Source organism: Erythrolamprus reginae, chromosome 1, assembly GCF_031021105.1.
Source record: "Erythrolamprus reginae isolate rEryReg1 chromosome 1, rEryReg1.hap1, whole genome shotgun sequence".
Taxonomy (NCBI): Eukaryota; Metazoa; Chordata; class Lepidosauria; order Squamata; family Dipsadidae; genus Erythrolamprus; species Erythrolamprus reginae.
The window spans coordinates 191229904-191247480 of NC_091950.1; the positions used below are offsets into that span (position 1 = coordinate 191229904).

At 40.8% G+C, this 17577-nt stretch overlaps 1 protein-coding gene across 2 annotated transcripts in view; it reads left to right on the forward strand.

Moving 5' to 3' along the window:
• The first annotated feature begins 10429 nt into the window (after positions 1–10429).
• MAP3K20 (mitogen-activated protein kinase kinase kinase 20) overlaps positions 10430–17577 on the forward strand; it is a 128829-nt gene continuing 121681 nt past the window's right edge. Inside the window, exon 1 of one of the 2 annotated variants that reach the window (XM_070731769.1) lies at positions 10430–10723. The gene's annotated coding sequence lies outside the window, so the exon portion shown is untranslated. The remainder of the gene's footprint in view (positions 10724–17577) is intronic. The other variant, XM_070731768.1, reaches the window with a different exon arrangement.

Sequence of the window (17577 nt, forward strand, 5' to 3'; positions counted from 1 at the left end):
CATGACTGCTCTCGCAGCTGCATTCTGCACGATCTGAAGTTTCCGAACACTTTTCAAAGGTAGCCCCATGTAGAGAGCATTACAGTAGTCGAACCTCGAGGTGATGAGGGCATGAGTGACTGTGAGCAATGAGTCCCGGTCCAGATAGGGCCGCAACTGGTGCACCAGGCGAACCTGGGCAAACGCCCCCCTCGCCACAGCTGAGAGATGGTTTTCTAATGTGAGCTGTGGATCGAGGAGGACGCCCAAGTTGCGGATCCTCTCTGAGGGGGTCAATAATTCCCCCCCCCCAGGGTAATGGACGGACAGATGGAATTGTCCTTGGGAGGCAGGACCCACAGCCACTCTGTCTTATCCGGGTTGAGTTTGAGTCTGTTGACACCCATCCAGGCCCCAACAGCCTCCAGACACCGGCACATCACTTCCACTGCTTCGTTGACTGGACATGGGGTGGAGATGTAAAGCTGGGTATCATCAGCGTACTGATGATACCTCACCCCATGCCCTGGAGTATGCAGCTCCAGCTGATTGGCGGCTTTCACTTCCTGGATTACTGGTCTCAGCTCAGCTCTCCTTTTTTCCCCTGATGCTGCTGCTGCATCTGCACTCCTTGCTTTTTTCCTCTTACTCCTTCCTGACCTCAGACGAGCTTCCCTCTCTCCCGCCCGGCTCCCCTCCAGCCTCACGTGGCCACCTCCCACCTGAGGTGCAAGCAGAAGGCGTGGGTGGAAGTGGTTCTGGAGGCATTTATGCTTTGGGCAGTACCCATTCGCCTAACTACCCAGCCTGAGGTGGGGGAGGGTGACCCAGGAAGGGGAGTGTGGGAAACATGAAGCAAATTGTTACCCCAGTGAGCAACATTGGTAAGATTGTAAGTCGAGGACTTAACAGTTCACTTGAACGGTGATGATCATTCAAGCCACTCCCACCTGGTCACATGACTGGCAAGCTACTCCTACCCAGTGTTGTGGTTGGCTCTGGCCCAGCTCCTGCTCCAGGGAATGGGGAGGTGGATGCAGGGGGAAATTCAACATGTCACAGGCCTGTGTTATTGCCGACAGAATCAGTTCAGAGTTTAGTTTCCTCGGATGAAGAAGAAGATGGGAGTGACTCGGCAGAGGAGGGCTTGGCACACAGCCCAGGCAGTCACTCTCCCTTATCTTCCGTTGATTCAGACGATGACATTTTTGACCCATTCAAGCGCAGAATTATGCGTAGAAGAGACCAAATAAGAACATATTACAGGAAATAAGGGAGGGCACCTGTGTTTGGGTGGGGCTCCAGTAATTAGGGCTGCTGCTATAAATAGCAGCATGTGGTTTTGGCCATTGTGGAAGAATATCTGATCGGAGTTCGTCAGGAATCTTGTGTTGCTGGACTTGCTTTTTCATGCCTTTGAAACCAAAGCAGAGCAGTGTGTGTGTGTGTCCCTTCGTTGGAAGAAGAAGGGGTGTGAAGTTTCTCCCCAGCTGAGGGATGAGTACTTAATGACTGCTTAAGGGAAATTGTACAGACTACCTGGTTGTTTTGGGAAGAGTGCTCTTTGCAATACAAAAAGAGTGCTTAGTTTATTTTGAATTTTGTGATAAGGAACATTGTTTTGAATTTTCAAACGTGTGTGTGTCTGAAATTTGTACCCTTGAATTTTCGGGAGGCTCCTATCAGAGAGCCCGGCAGAACACCCAGTGACATGAGCATTAAGCCACACCCACAAAATAAGCCACACCCACAGTGTGGCAATAAAAGTTTTGGCTGCCCATTACTGATGAATACCATGAGTATTCAACTTTGGCATGATAGCCCAAGCATATCCACTAATCAAAACTCATCCTTCAGTACAGAATCACAGTGGCATTTAAAGGTTTGTGAATCCCTTTGAAATGTTCAATTAAAAAAGAAATTCAATTCCAATCCAACTGCAGTGTGGAAGAAAATACACATTTGGAGATTCCACCACTTCCTCAGATAAAGTTTGGAATGCAACCCTCTCCATCACAATCCAAACAAGCTTTTCCAGATGATAATGAGAAGCACAGCTCATTTGCCAAAAGGAAATTCTAAAAAGTTGTTTTAAAGGTGTTGAGTCATAGAGCCAGTTTCTACCAGGTGCTTTCCCATATAGATCAGCAGAATAGAGGAACCTATTTAAATGTTGCATGGAATCTGCATACCGGTTATTCAGTAGAGGAAGTTGGATTAATGGGGTTTCTGCAGATCAGTAAGAGTTTAGAAACACCATAAAGCATTTTTTAAAACCACGAAATACAGTAGTAGCACAATAGTGTTCTGCCGGGCTCTCTGGTAGGAGCCTCCCAAAAATTCAAGGGTACAAATTTCAGACACACACACATTTGAAAATTCAAAACAATGTTCTTTATCACAAAATTCAAAATAAACTAAGCACTCTTTTTGTATTGCAAAGAGCATTCGTCCCAAAACAACCGGGTAGTCTGTACAATTTCCCTTAAGCAGTCATTAAGTACTTAGCTAGCAGCTGTGAAGAAACTTCACCCCCCTTCTTCTTCCAACGAAGTAAGACACACACACACACACACACGTTGCTCTGCTTTAGTTTCAAAGGCGTGAAAAATCAACAAAGTCCAGAAAACAGCAACACACGATTCTTGAAGAACTGCGATCAGATACTCTTTCACAACGGCCAAACCCACACGCTGCTATTTATAGCAGCAGCCCTAATTATTGGAGCCCCACCCAACCACAGGTGGCCTCATTTTCTCTTGTAATAATCCTTCAGTTGTTGTCTCCAATGCATCACTCTACACATGCGTGGATGTGTCATTAATTCTTGTTCAGAATCCAAGGATGATACAGATGATTGATCTCCTCCTGGGCTGTCTGCCAAACTCCCCTCTTCCCTGTCACTCATGCTTCCTTGGTCAGAGGAGGCTTCATCGGCAGATTCCATCGGGAGCAAAACAGGTCTGCGGCATATGGATGTCTCCCCCACATCCATCTGCACATTCCTTGGGGCAGGAGTTGGGCCAGAGCTAACCACAACGAATAGTAATGGCCGAAGAGAGAAAACTGCCAATTGATGTACAAGAAGAATTCATTTTCTTCCTTATCAATCTACACATAGTATCAAAAAAATACTAATTGCTGTAAAATGTGTCTTGGTCGTATCTATTGTCTTGCTGTTTTCTCAAAGAAAGTGCCCACATTAAGATGAATGGCCCCACCTTTGATTGTTCTAAGAAGGTTATAATTTTTTTAGTTGAGACCGGGAGATTATTTCTTTTTTAAGGAAGCCTGAAAAGAAAGAAGAAGAAAAAAACATTTCAATATAACAGGATTTGCTCTGCGACTATCTTCTCGCAATAAAAATATATAAAAAGACAAAACAAAGTAATTCTCTTGACTGGAGGTGGAAAGGCCAGAGCAATTCTGTACAAGTCGGATAACTTTTAATATAATTTTTAATGCCATTTAAAAATCTAAGCAAACAAGTTAAGTGAAATCAAAGCATTTAACCTGCAGGGGTACCTAGAGCAGATAATGAGTTTTGCTATTAAAAAGAAAAAAGAAAAGAAGAAGAAGAAGGGGGGGGGGGGAGAGAAATGTTTTAACAAAAAGTAACTGGAGAAAATTATAAGCCTAAATTGTTAACGTAGCTTCTTAGTAAGGTCAACTGCATAATATACGGTACCTTAACCTCTTCCGGCAATTTTTAAACACCATGCAGCTTAAATAGCCTTCTTCTGAATTCAGACTTATTTCTTCTGGGAGATACCGGAATGCAAATCAAGAGGTAATAGTGGAAGGAAATTAAAAAGATGTGCTTTTCTCATTTCATTTTTTCCCCTACTGATAATAAAAAAAGCAGCATAGAGTGGGGTATAGTAAAGTGAACCTCGGGCTCTCTGAATAGCTTTTTCTTCTACTCTTAATCTGAAATGCATTACACCCTGCTTTTTCAAATAACCACCGTGGTCTGTACTGTGATCAGCATTAAGGTTCAGCAGGCGCCAGCCGCAGAGGTCACCAAAGGCCATCACATTAGCTATCAAAAGAAATAATAGCCAGATTTTAAAAGTGTTATTTAAATATATATGTATCAGAAACTTTCTCAGCGCCCAGATTCAACTTTGAGAAGGTAAACATTCCAGCTACAGATTTCAAAGTCGGAAGCTCAAATGAACTCCTCCTATGGAAACCCTGCTTCAGTGTAGCTACATTTCTATGTAAGAGCAACCTTCCCATGCATTCACAGCTAGGCAGGATCCACAGGCATCCTTCTAACCCCGAACCTTCTGAGCATTTTAGCATTCTCCTTTTTTCCTTCCAGCAATATTATCCTGGAGGGAGGCGATTTAGCCTCTTTCTTCTCTCACTGTCTCTTTCTCCCAGGTAATGAGATGCCTCTGAAGACAGTTCTGCATCCAGAGCAGAAGACATAAGGACATACATCTAGGGCAGTGATGGCAAATCTTTTTTCCCTTGTGTGTGTGCTATCACGCATGTATGAGTGTCCACACCCGTAATTCAATGCCTGGGGAGGGCGAAAACCGCTTCCCCCGCAACCCAGAGGCCCTCTGGAGGCCAGAAATGACCTGTTTTCCAACTTCTGTTGAGCCCAGTAGGCTGGTGTTTCACCCTCCCCAAGCTCAAAGGCTTCCCTGGAGCCAGGGGAGGGTAAAATGCCCTCCCCCATCCCCCTAAAGGCTCTCTGGAGGCCTCTGGGCAAGCCACAAATAATCTGGCTGGCACACACATGCACATTGGAGCTGAGCTAGAGCAACGGCTCACATGCCAGCAGATATGGCTCCACGTGCCACCTCTGGTACCCATGCCATAGGTTCACCATCACTGCTCTAGGGATTCACTCAGGAATGGGAATAAGTGAGACGGGGCTCCTAGATTCACATCTGTCTTACTGGATTCCAAAGTTCACAAACAATGTATGTTCCCATCTCTTTCCTAACTGAACACATCGTTGCTGAATCTCCAGTTGAGAGCCACTTTGGTGCAATAGTTAAAAGCATCAGGCTAGAACTCAGGAACTTGCATTTCTCTCTGTTAAATACCATTCTGTTAGTTTCAGCCCATTGTTCAAGCTTGTCTAATCTTTTTGAATCCTATCTCTATCTTGTATAGTATTAGCAACACCACCTAGCTTTGTGTCATCAGCAAATTTGATAAGTTTTCCTTCAATTCATTCCTCTAGATCTTTTATAAATATGTTAAATAGCACTGGGCATAGGACAGATCCTTGTGGTACTCCACTTGAAACATTCTTCCAATTGGATGTGCAACCATGTATTGCCACTCTTTGAGTACGATCACTAAGCTGAATCTATCTAATTGTTCTTTTGTCAATCCCATACTTGACCATTTTTTCAATAAAGGTGGAATGAGATCCAAACCAACCAAACTGCAAATCTCAACTGAAACTAATTTTAACTAGATTTTGCCTTCACACATCCACATTGCTGAGCTACTTTTTCATCTCACAAATGGTAAAAATTATTAAGCACATGGCCATAGGAAAGAGACACAAGAGTAGACTGTAAGTGGGATCAAGCATCATAATCTCTGATGATGCCCTTGATGTTGGGAGTTGGTGATCCTTTAGTTACTGAGGGTTTACAACCCTCAGGGTAAGGAACAAAATGTTACTCCTAATTATTATATCATAATTTAGAGCACAACAAACCGAAAGTGTCCATGTGAACTAATTATTCCTGATACTACCTACCGTATATCTGGATGCCATGAGAGTCTGCCAGCTTTCGTAATTTTTCTAAAACCATCCAGTTTGTAATATAACATGAGGGTTACATGCAAACAATGAACTTGTATCACATATCCTGAAATGGTTTCAATTCCTCTGATTCGTATGCTGCGATATATACGCTTTCACCTTTCAGTGGGTCACAAGCGCAAATGGTGGGGATTGTGTTGCGATGTGATGCATGGCCATTTCTTCATCATCACGTTTGGCAGCCGATGACAACAATGTGACATTTTGAGGTTCATAGGATACTACTGGGTGGATCCGATTATGGAATTCTCCCCAGTTACAAAGTCTTAGAAAGATAAGATAAGGAACACTGAAACAGACACAGTTAGTTAGAAGTTAGAATGTTCTATTTAGACATCTCTCCAAGTAATTTGAATAATTCAGAGACAGTGAGATAATCAAATTAGTCATTCACATAGCATCTTCTATCTGCAGGAGTATGCATACCATGAGAGATGCTCAGGTGAGTCAAGGGGATACAACTCACACTAAAATTAGCACCATTCAAATATATCCAGCAGTGGGGTGGAATGGAGGCAACACATCATAGAAAGTCTCTGAATGCTATACTATGCTTTTTTTAACCTTCTCAAAATCCAAGTATGAGCCCCCAGCGATATCCCTCAAGACATAGAAGGATCCCACACCTGATTACATTCCAGATGTTTGATCTTCATCTCCAAAAATTCCCCAGCTAAAATGACCACTACTGAGAACTGCAAGAACTGCCCCCGCCCACGTAACTGAAGGACACTGACATTAGACAGATCTGCTTTAAAGAGCATGGTCAACTCCATCAAGGACAAATGAGAAGTTACAAACAACAAGATATTTATGTCAGGCATTCCTTTTTCTTGAGATAGATTGGAATGAGAGTGTGCTGGAAGAGATTTCTGTGGGATAACTACCATTGTCCTTCCAAATCTGATAAAACAATGCTAAAAGCAAAACAAAATAACATTTTTTAAAAATTATAAAGTCCCCTCCCCCAATTTTTTTTTAAAGAAACTGAAATGGTTTTAAAGAGGCCATTCTGGAATATTTCTGCAATTCTCCAATCTAATCTGCAATCCTGAGATTTCTGGTAATCTCCAAGTACTAAATAGATTTGACTTGCTTGACAATCTAGATCGGAGGTGTCAATCTCGATTTCATTGAGGGCCACCTCAGGGTTGTGTTTGACCTTCGGGGGCCGTGGATAGCGTGACCAGGATGGGCGTGGCCAGCTTGACGTCCCTTGTGTCGGGGGACCTGTAGTGGCCCGAACACTGTCAGTGGAAATGGGCTCCCAAGCTCTATTTTTTGCTGCAGTGGCCTCCTGCAAACTTCTGCCAGAGAAAACAAATCTCAGCAGGGCCACCTGCAGCCCTCCCGAGCTCCATTTTTGCTGGCAGAGGCATCGCGAACCAATGCTTCACTGTTTTCAGGATGGCCCCTTGGGCCAAATCTAAGCACACAATAGGCCAGATCTGGCCCCTAGGCCTTGAGTTTTACATCCCTAATTTAGATTATTTAAATTTAGCTAATAAAACTTTCCTCAAAATTAAAAATATATATTAAAATGCACACCATACATCTGTTTGTAAATGCCAAACATTTTGATGGAGTCTCATGAAGAGAGATCGAGGTAGCAATTTTGAGGGTTCAACTCTTTATTTGCACCAGCCATGAAGAACCTTGAAGATCAAACCATCGTTCTAGCTTTGGAACCAATAAAAATAACCAGGTCTGTTCATACAACCCAGTCCCAGTGAATAATGTTTTCATCCTAAACTGGTCCAGTTTCTAGAGAAGTATGAGACTGACCCACATGCAAGGCATTGCAGGAATCTTCGGGATCGTCTTCTGCCTCATGTATCCCAGCGGCCAGTTAGGTCCCACAGTCGGCCTTCTCCAGGTCCCGTCGGCCAGACAATGTTGACTGGCGGGGCTTAGGTGAAGAGCCTTCTCGGTGGCGACCCCGGCTCTCTGGAACGAACTCCCTCCAGAGATACGTACCATCCCCTCCCTCCTGGTCTTTCGCAAAGCTTTAATAACCTATCTTTGCCGGTGGGCAGGGGGGTCATGAGTGATGAGACTGTCTCCGGCCGATATGAGATATTATTAGATTGGATGAATGTGTGCGAGTGTACATGGGATCTTTTAAAATGTTTGAGTAAATTTTCATATTTTAGAGATATTAGATTTCTTATATATTGTTATATTTAACGTTGTATGCCGCCCCAAGTCACCTCGAAAAGGGCAGCATAGAAATCTAATAAATAAATAAATAAATCCGAATGTGTGAATGTGTACCTCTGAAACGAGACACGCCTGTTCAGGCAGGTAAGCTTGTAACTGGCAGACAGGATGCATCAATTAAGCACACAGACTCTCATCTTTAGGATAAACATTTAGTAAACCAATGAGTTTAAATTAAATTAAATTTGGTGGTGGGGGGAATCAGAGATTGTTTATAACTTCTGGGGTTTTCTGCCAGGTTGTGATTCAGGTTTTGTGGGTTACACCCCAACCTACATAAAGATTATATGGTGTGGGAGAAAAAGACAGACGCAGCAGCAGCTGCCTTTTTGCCTCTCATAGCAGGAGGCATCCAAAGGAGATGGCCTGCAGAGGAACCTCTCTTGTGTTTCCCAGGCTGGACCCAGACGGCATTCCTGATGGTGCCTTTTCTTCCTCCTTCCTATTTTCTTCCAAATAAAAATGTTAATGCTCTTAAAAATGTAGATAAATAATTACTTATGGTATTCATTTGTTAGATGTCCCATTCTGTCTTTCCTCCAGGGGCGCAAGATGGTGCACATGGCATCAACATCCATTCTATCCATGACACGTGGTGGTGCAGTGGCTAGAATGCAGTATTGCAGGCTATTTCTGCTGACTGCCGGGTGCCTGAAGTTTGAGTCTCACCGGTTCAACGTTGACTCAGCTTTTCATTCTTCCGAGCTCCGTAATATGAGAACCCAGATTGTTGGGAGGCAATATGCTGACTCTGTAAACTAATTAGAGAAGGCTGTAAAAGCATTGTGAAATGGCATATGTCTAAGTGCTATTGTTATTGCTATCTTCCACCCAAGCAGGCCTGAAAGGAAGGCTGGACTGAGTGGGAGTGACTGACCCAGTCACTCAGTGACTTCCTGAGACTGAACACGACTTCCGAGAGTCAATTAACAGGAATAAAAAGACAAGGCAATTCAACACTTCTTGATATTTATTTATAGATAGATAATTCAATTTTTAAAATGCTTACGCTTAGGTGAGTCTGCAGCAATATTGTTTGAAACCAGATATTTTCTAGCGTCATGCAAGGAAAAAATAAAACACCATGGGACAATATGCCAGCTTTTTTTTGGTCAAAATGCTAAGTTTATTAACAATCTAACAAAAATATTGTGCTGTTCTATGATTTTTTAAAAAAAAATTCTTGTATTTTGCTTGTTTTTATATCATTTTAATTGTTGTGACTGGTCTTGAGTCATACATTTGAGACGTGCAGTTATATAATTGTTGAGGGGAGTCTTTTAAAAGTCAAACACATATAAACACAACTAAAATGACCTTTTTAGGCATGCGGAATTGCTCTTTTTGAAATAATTACTGGTAAAGTATATCAAGTTTAGGGTGGGATGCATCACAATTTTATCAGGAAGATAGATTATACACACTTACGTATCTATGTACATATACACACAAAGATATACCTGCATACATGCAGAATTTTAGAATTAAATTAAGAATTTTAGGAATTTAAGTTATACATAAATAAAGATTAAATATACAGTACCTAAAAATAACAGTGCAATCTTGTGATTATGTGTGAATTTGGATTTATGTTGTTATGGGATGTAAAGCTATCTTAAACAATTAAAAACATACCAAAACACCTGGTAGTTTCACAAATTAATATGCACAGAATTTTAGCTGTGGCGTTTGTGCATTTACAATAAATCTGCTACCTTTTGATGCCTAACTTTTGTAAACATGTCTTGAATGGAAGCGCTATAAAGCATTTTTTAGTCAGACCCTCTTAACAAAAGTAATATTGAATCTCTTTATTATGATCATTATTCCTATAATTTAAATGTACTAAACAGATTCAATATTTGATTGATTGTGATTTATATGTATATGTCCCATATTTTTGCTGAATTTAAAATTAAGGAAAATTGGGATAGATCTATTTTGGCCTTATTCTGGCCTCATCAGCTAGCCATACCCTCTCACTGGGATTTGATATAGATCTATCTATCTATCTATCTATCTATCTATCTATCTATCTATCTATCTATCTATCTATCTATCTATCTATCTATCTTTCTTTCTTTCTTTTTCTTTCTTTTTAGACCGTGCATCAGAATTTCATTTTTTAATGTATTCATAGAATATGTATTCATAAGTGATGGTGATACATCCAAAGTCCCTAAAAACACTCTTCGATTCGATTCCGATCGCCAGATCTTAGCCGAAGGAAGAGAAAAGCAAAGGGTCGGCCCGGGTTACCCACCGCAAGCACCCCCCCTCCCCCGAACTATCGGGAGAGAGTTTCCGAAGAGAGACTGAGCTCCCGAGCGGCTCCCCTGGCCAGGCAAAGCGCCGGGTCGCCCTCGGGGATTTCCCACAACCGCCTAAAACAGCCAGCCAAGTGGGCGGGTCAGGACTCGTCCCTCCGTTCCCGGCTGGGACTGTACGCGGGGTGGTGCTCTCCCTTCCCAGCTCCGGAGGCACCGCGAGGTTGCTTGGCTCGGCTTCTTTTGACATTCGCCGGAAACGTGGGAGACTCCGGGAGGCCGGGAGACTTCGCCAGTCAGCCAAGGCGGCGAGCAAAAACCTTCGCTTCTCCAAAGGACGCATCTGAGGCAAGCTCACTTTTGTGGACAGCGGACTTGAGGGCGCCGGCGGAGGTGGAGGAGGGGGTGCTTCTCGGTCGGCGGGCGCCGCCAATTGGGTGTCCCCCATAGGAAGGTAAGGACTCTGGCTGAGGGAAGCTTTTAGTGGGTGGAGATTAGCCGGGGACAATTGGCGGGAATCGGGGGGGGGGAGGGGGGAGTGGAAACGACGCGATGAGGAGACCCGAGAGACGCCTGGCACGGCGGGCGCGCGCGTCCTCCCTTATTTTGGGGGGTGGGGTAGAGCTGGCGTATTCGACCCTTCCATTGACTCGGTCCCAAGGCTCGCTAAGGTTATAGCGGGACATAATAAAACCATCATTTTTTTTATAAAAAAATAATAATTTTATTGTATTTTTATTTTGCGCGCGAGAGGAAGGGCTTTGCGCAACTGGTTTGGAGAAGCTTCGGCGACGGCGGGTTGCGTGTGTGTGTCAAAGTGAGCTTCTTGTGGGAGAAGGCCCCTTGAAACGGGACGTTTCAATCCCGGACCTGTTTGCTTGTCCCGTGCAACTATTACATAAGTTATATTTCTTGTTGTCGTCGTTGTTCGGCGTTGAAAGGATCGTTTTTCTCTCTTGCTCGCTTTCGACGCAATCGCGCTTTTTTTTTTTGCGCCGTGCCTCCCTCGCCCTCTCCCCCCCCCCCCCTTAAAACATTGTAACAGCCAGCCATAATGCTCTTGCAAAATTGGGCACGGATTATACTTGAGTAACCTCACCCTTGTAGTGAACCTCGGGGGTGATTAAGTGCATCTGTCATATCCTGTGGTTTAGGCATTTCCTATCCTCCTGACAAAGTTTCACTGGAAGCCCTTTGAGGTGCTACTGTTTTATCACTCCCCCTGGGAAATGCAGCCAAGTTTAAAATAATAACAATAACAACATTTTTTTAAAATTTGGGTTCGAAAGAGGAAAAAAAAAATCCAATGCTTTTCTCCCCCGCCCCCCAATCTCTCCTTTTCTTAGTTGTACAGTACTGTAAATGTAAAAACGATATCATGTGGTCTTTTTACGCAACCTTTTGGAATGCCTTTGGAATAACTGGAAGGAGTAGCTGTGAACCTGACAGTCAGATGGCTGTTGTGCTTACTCAGGAGTAAGGTTGGTTAAGCTGTGGCACGAGGACTAGTGACACTGCCCTAGGAAAGTGGCAAGGTTCAAATGCAAGCATTCCAACCCAGAGAAGCATGCTTTGATGTGGAAAATTAAAAGATCAGTTGTTTGTTGTGTGTGTGGCTGCTGCCCTTAAGTGCAGGGAACCTGGGTATTGATGCCAGTGTGACTTTAAATGCCTTGTCTGGATCGCAGTTTATAGCAACTTTGTGCAATAATAATAATGGCATGGTTATTATTGGCTAAGAATTTATCTATTTATCTATTTTTAGAGCTCATGTAGAAAGGTTGTAGTAAGGCCCAGACTGACTGTTGTCATTTGTGACCTTCTATCAAAATGCATAATCAATGTAGTTGTACATTGCAGTAATTCAATTACTGCTGGGTAGTATTTTTAGAGGACAATATGGTTTTATGGGGATAAAGTTAAATATAGGATCTATGTGTCTGTTCTTTATCTTTGAGTTATAGGATAGAACATGCAATTATTTTGAAATGCAAGTGCTTTTAACATTTTCTTCAGTGTTCATTTTGAGGCTGAGTGCTCACGAGGTTCAGAAGTTAACAATGTGAGAACTTTTTTACTGCTTGGGTTGGAGACAGAGTTGTAGACTACATTGGGGAAAAAAACATCCCTGAAAAGACAGTTACAACTCATGATTTTCATATTGCTGTCAAGAAAATAACATGTCCATGTTCTGAAAGTCATCCCAAATCAAACTTGATTAGAACAAGATTTTAATGTTTTAAGCAATTCTTAGGGTGTAGCCAAGCAAAGGGGAGCTATAAATAGTGCAATTGGATGGTTCTGCATGTTTTAATTTTCTATTTTAGTGCTTTTCTACTTTTCCTTTCTTTGAAGGAAGGAAACCAAAATGTCATAACCTAATGCCTATCCAATTAAGTAAATTAGGGAGAGAAATAGTGAATTTCTTAACATCACCCAGCAGACTTTCTACAATTTCTGTGCTCAAAGTCTAGTATTCTTATAACAATTAATATGCATGGCCATCTATAGGTTATTCTAAGATTGTTGTGGAGATTCTCTGGTCTTCCGCTAATTCCCCTGATACAAATTACCAGCAGTTTGTCTTGTACGCAAATAACTTGAACTGCTACCAACCTGTCTTCCATTGAGGACCTGTATACTGCACGAGTCAAAAAGAGGGCTGTGAAAATATCTACAGACCTCTCACATCCTGGACACAAACTGTTTAAACTCCTATTCACAAAATGACGCTATAGGGCACTGCACACCAGAACAACTAGACACAAGGACAGCTTTTTCCCAAATGTCATCATTATGCTAAAATACTAATTCCCACAACAAACTACGGTATTTACTAAGACATCCTTCTCATCCTTCCTAGTACCTATCCCCTCCCGCTTACAACTTTAACAATGTTGCTTGTATTTTAACGATTTATATTGTTTTATTTGTTTCCTAGTACAATTTGATTGCTTATTAGTAACCTATCATCACTAAGCGTTGTATCTTATGGTTCTTGATTAATGTATTTTATTTTTTCTTTATGTACACTGAGAGCATATGCACCAAAGACAAATTCCTTGTGTGATCCATCACACTTGGCCAATAAAGAATAAAGAAAGAACCAAAGAAAAGACACTTCTGCACATGGCAGGATTAGCCACAACAGTGATATAACAACAGCTTTGGGAGATTAATTTCTTTTTAAAAAAAATTAAGTAGCAATCCTGTAAAATGCAGTAATGTGAAATGACCAAAGGGAAGACCTCTGATATCCTCTTCCTTCTTGCACTTTCTCCTCCTCCATACAAGGCTGGTCCTGGCAGGCTCCCAAACAGACTTTTGCTCCTGTCAAACGATTGCATAAAAATCATATGGCACATCCAGAAACTTTGGTATTAAGGAGGCTATCATACTATTACAGATTTCCCTTCAACAGGCAGAAAGATTTGGTCCTATTGCTCCATACAAGTAGTCCTCGCTTAATGACCACAATTCTTCAGAGTTCTTCAAATGGTCTAAGTATTTCTTTTAGTGACTGCCAAAAATAAGGGAACAGAGTACAAAAACCATGGGAACTGAGATTGGAATCCTCCAACCTTTTTTTACAGGTAGTCCTTGAACACAATTGAGCCCAAAATTTATGTTAATAAATGAGATATTTGTTAAATGAGTTTTGCCCCATTTTTTGACCTTTCTGGCCACAGTTGTTAAGGGAATCACTGCAGTTGTTAAGTTAGTAACCTCGTTGTTAATTGAATCTGGTTTCCACATTGACTTTGCTTGTCAGAAGGTCACAAAAGGGGACCACATGACCCCTGGGACACTGCAACTGTCATGAATATGAACCAATTGCCAAGCATCTGAATTTCAATCATGTGGCCACAGGGATGCTGCAAAGATCATAATTGTGAAAAATGGTCCTATGTCACTTTTTTCGGTACCATTGTAACTTTGAAGAGTACCTAAATGAACTGTTGTAAGTTGAGGACTACTTGTATTAACAGAGTGCGCTTAAAACTACTTTTGAGCAATGCTTTAGGGAGACTATCCAGCACACAGCTGGACATGCTGCAATACTTTGGAAGAATAAACTGATGAGAGATCCAGAGATTATGAGGTCATTTCCAGCTACTGTACATGCAGAGAGTCTATAAGCCTCTTCTTAATTAGAATTTCTCTTGCCTGGGCATAACCTGTTCTTATCAGTCTTTGGGGAGGAAGTTTCTGTAGTAAGTCAGTCAGTCTGTCTGTTGGTCTCTGTCGGTGTCTGTCTGTCTGTCTGTCCGTCCGTCCGTCCGTCCGTCCATCCATCCATCCATCCATCCATCTGTCTATCTCTCTATCTGTCTATCTGCATATTCAGATATACCGGTATGTATCAAAGGTATGATGTATATTGATACATCAAAGGATGTATCAAAGGTATCTTCAACATAAAAACGCTGAAAAATTATTTCCCCCCCAAAAGTTAGGTATCCTATCCACGCTCTAGCCCTGCCTCTAAATGAAATGCAGCGTAGGGGTTGCAACACATCCCTTGAAAACTTGGTTTGAAATAGAGGTTTCTCCTTTCTAAAGCCAGATTCCTCTCCATGGATTCCTCTCCATGTGGCTAAGCCTCCATGAGGCTTAGCCACAAAAACATGATAATAATTATACTCACCTTGTGTCGGAAAATTTTTAAAAAGACAAAGTAACTACAAGTGCTTGTTTGAGCCTTCTGGATGTTGCAGATCATCAAGATGTTACCAGAAGAGAAAACTACATATCCATATGTTGTGCCAAAAGATTTCTCTCTCTTCCTTCTCTGAAAGCTCTCAAGCCCAGGAGCTTTTGTAAGTTAATTCAACAGCTAGGTAGGAAAGATGCTTGAATCTCAAAAGAGAGAATATTCCCTGTGAGTCAGAGGTGGATCATGGTGCAATGCTTTATCGCAAAACCAGTTCTCATGGCTGAAATACTGTTCTGTGAAATTTAGTTCTTCATAAAGCAAGACATCAAAGTAACAATTCCACAACCAGTTCCCAGTTGAAAAAGATAATTTCTGTTGACTTGGCATGATAAGATGTCTCAGGTGACTCAGTGGGTTGGTTTTAGATTCTGGATTTGGAGCTGCTAATTCTTGTCTTGAGCACCTCTGAAGAAAGTTGATGGAGCTTTCGGGCACAGACTTAGGGAAGGAAAAACTTTATTTGATTCTATCTATTGTTCAGCAATTGTTGAAGAGACTGAAGGAAAAGGGGGGAGAAAGGAAAGAGAATATGTCACTACTACAATCTCAATGCCTGCATCCTATGTTTTCAATGTTATTGTCACTACTATGACAGTAATGACTAACTCTGTCATTACTACATTTGTGAATAATGTTTTCTTATGCTGAAACCATACAAAGGACCAAGTTATAAAATGCTGTATATCCTTTTCTTATTTAATACTTGGGAAGCATTATCAATTTATTTGGTTTCATGTTATTTGAAAGAGGACGATTCGGAAGCCAAGTGCAATATGTATACATAGTTGTCACTCCAAAAATGGTTGGTCAAATTCCTTGAAAGCCATAGAACTATATTTTTTTCCTAATAAGGAAACTTGGCACATTCCACTGTGTTTTAAGCTAGTACAAATGTAGTGCTTACTTTATTGGCAATACATTGGCCTGCTGCCTTTGCATAGAAGTGCTGAAACCTATTTCATCTCTTCCTTTTTATTTATATTTATTTTAAAGTCCAAGTTCAAAGAGATTAATAAAGAACAATTTAGTTCTAGGATATGTTACAAATTTACTGCAAATAATTTGTTATAGGTGTGTAGGTTTGCTGCTTTGTATAGCTTGTGAAACGTTTTGGAAACATTCTTTGCTCATTTTAGGCTAAATCCTTTTACCTATTTTAAGCAATAAAAACTTTTTAAGAACAAGCTTTTCATAATAGGAAGAATTAAGGCTTAGTTTGTGTCATACTGAATCTGGAAATTTTAAATTTTGAATGATTAATATTACTGATACTATTTGACAAGTGGCAAATTCTGTACAGTCTAAGGTTTGAGCAGACATAACAAAATAACACAACTTAAAACATAGGAGGAACATACTGAACTTCTCAGTGATTGACAATAATTTATGATTTCTAACCTCTTTTCTCAAAAAAAGAGCGAGGAAAATTTGTTGGAATCCTTCATTAAACAATCAATGCTGGAATTATTAGTATTTAAAAGTGACATTGAGTTTTACACATATCTTGAGGCCATTTTTAAAAGCATCAATCTAGTTGTTTTCAAACACGTTGGAATCAATACGTCAATTAAAAAAATGACAGCATGGGGTAGGTCTCTATTTATGTACATCCATTTGTATGCTGCCTATTATGATTCCAGTTTATTAAACAAAAAGCAACCAAACAAAATTGATAAAAGCAAGAAACAATTTTTGTTCCTTGGAGAATGATTTTTATCAGCCTCAGAATAAACCCTTAGGGGTTTGGGGGTTTTTTGGGGGAAAAACTGTTTTAATAGAACAAAAGGGAAGTATTAAAAGAAGGGGACTGGGAAGAATGCTCCTTTGGGTAGGAATTAAGATCAATGTATGGGAGGGGGTATTCTTGAATTTATGCCTCTGATCCTTAACTTTTAAAGGGGGAGCCCAGCTTTGCAAATAAGCACTCAGTATTTTGGGGTTTATGACCTTATGTTTTAATTACCGTAATTAAAGTCCTTTAAAAAATATTTTTATGAAAGATTAAATATTTTTATGAAAAAAAATTAAAAGATAAAGCCTAAAAGTGAGAAAAAAGGCTTTAAAAAGGTGGTGAAAATGATAGAGCATACAGAAAGAAAGAAAGAAAGAAAGAAAGAAAGACATTCCCAATGTTCTTTAGAGCTCTTATAGACCTACTTGAAAGCATTGCTCCCTTCAAAATTACAAAGCAGAGTCCCTTTCTGTCCATCTCCCACCCATATTAATTGATAAATGCAGATAACATTATTTTTATTTTTACCCATTTTCAGCAAAAAAAAAGTCCATAAAGGATTTCCAGTCTTTTATAAATAGTATTGTCTCTGCCTAATCGAACAAACCAACTGGGCCATTTGTAAAAATTCTTCCTTATGAGCAAACTTTAAGCTATTTATAGCACACAGATAGTCTTAAAGTGAAGAGAAAACCAGTCCCCTTAGTATTAAATTTCCTAAATAGTTTATCTAATCACAATTCTTGCTTTCAAAAGGATTTAATCTAATCCAGGGCCATCCATTCAAGTCAATCAATAAAAATACTTTTTTATCTTTTTGCTTCCTTTTTGTTTCATGAAAGGAAAAGGAGAGCAAAGT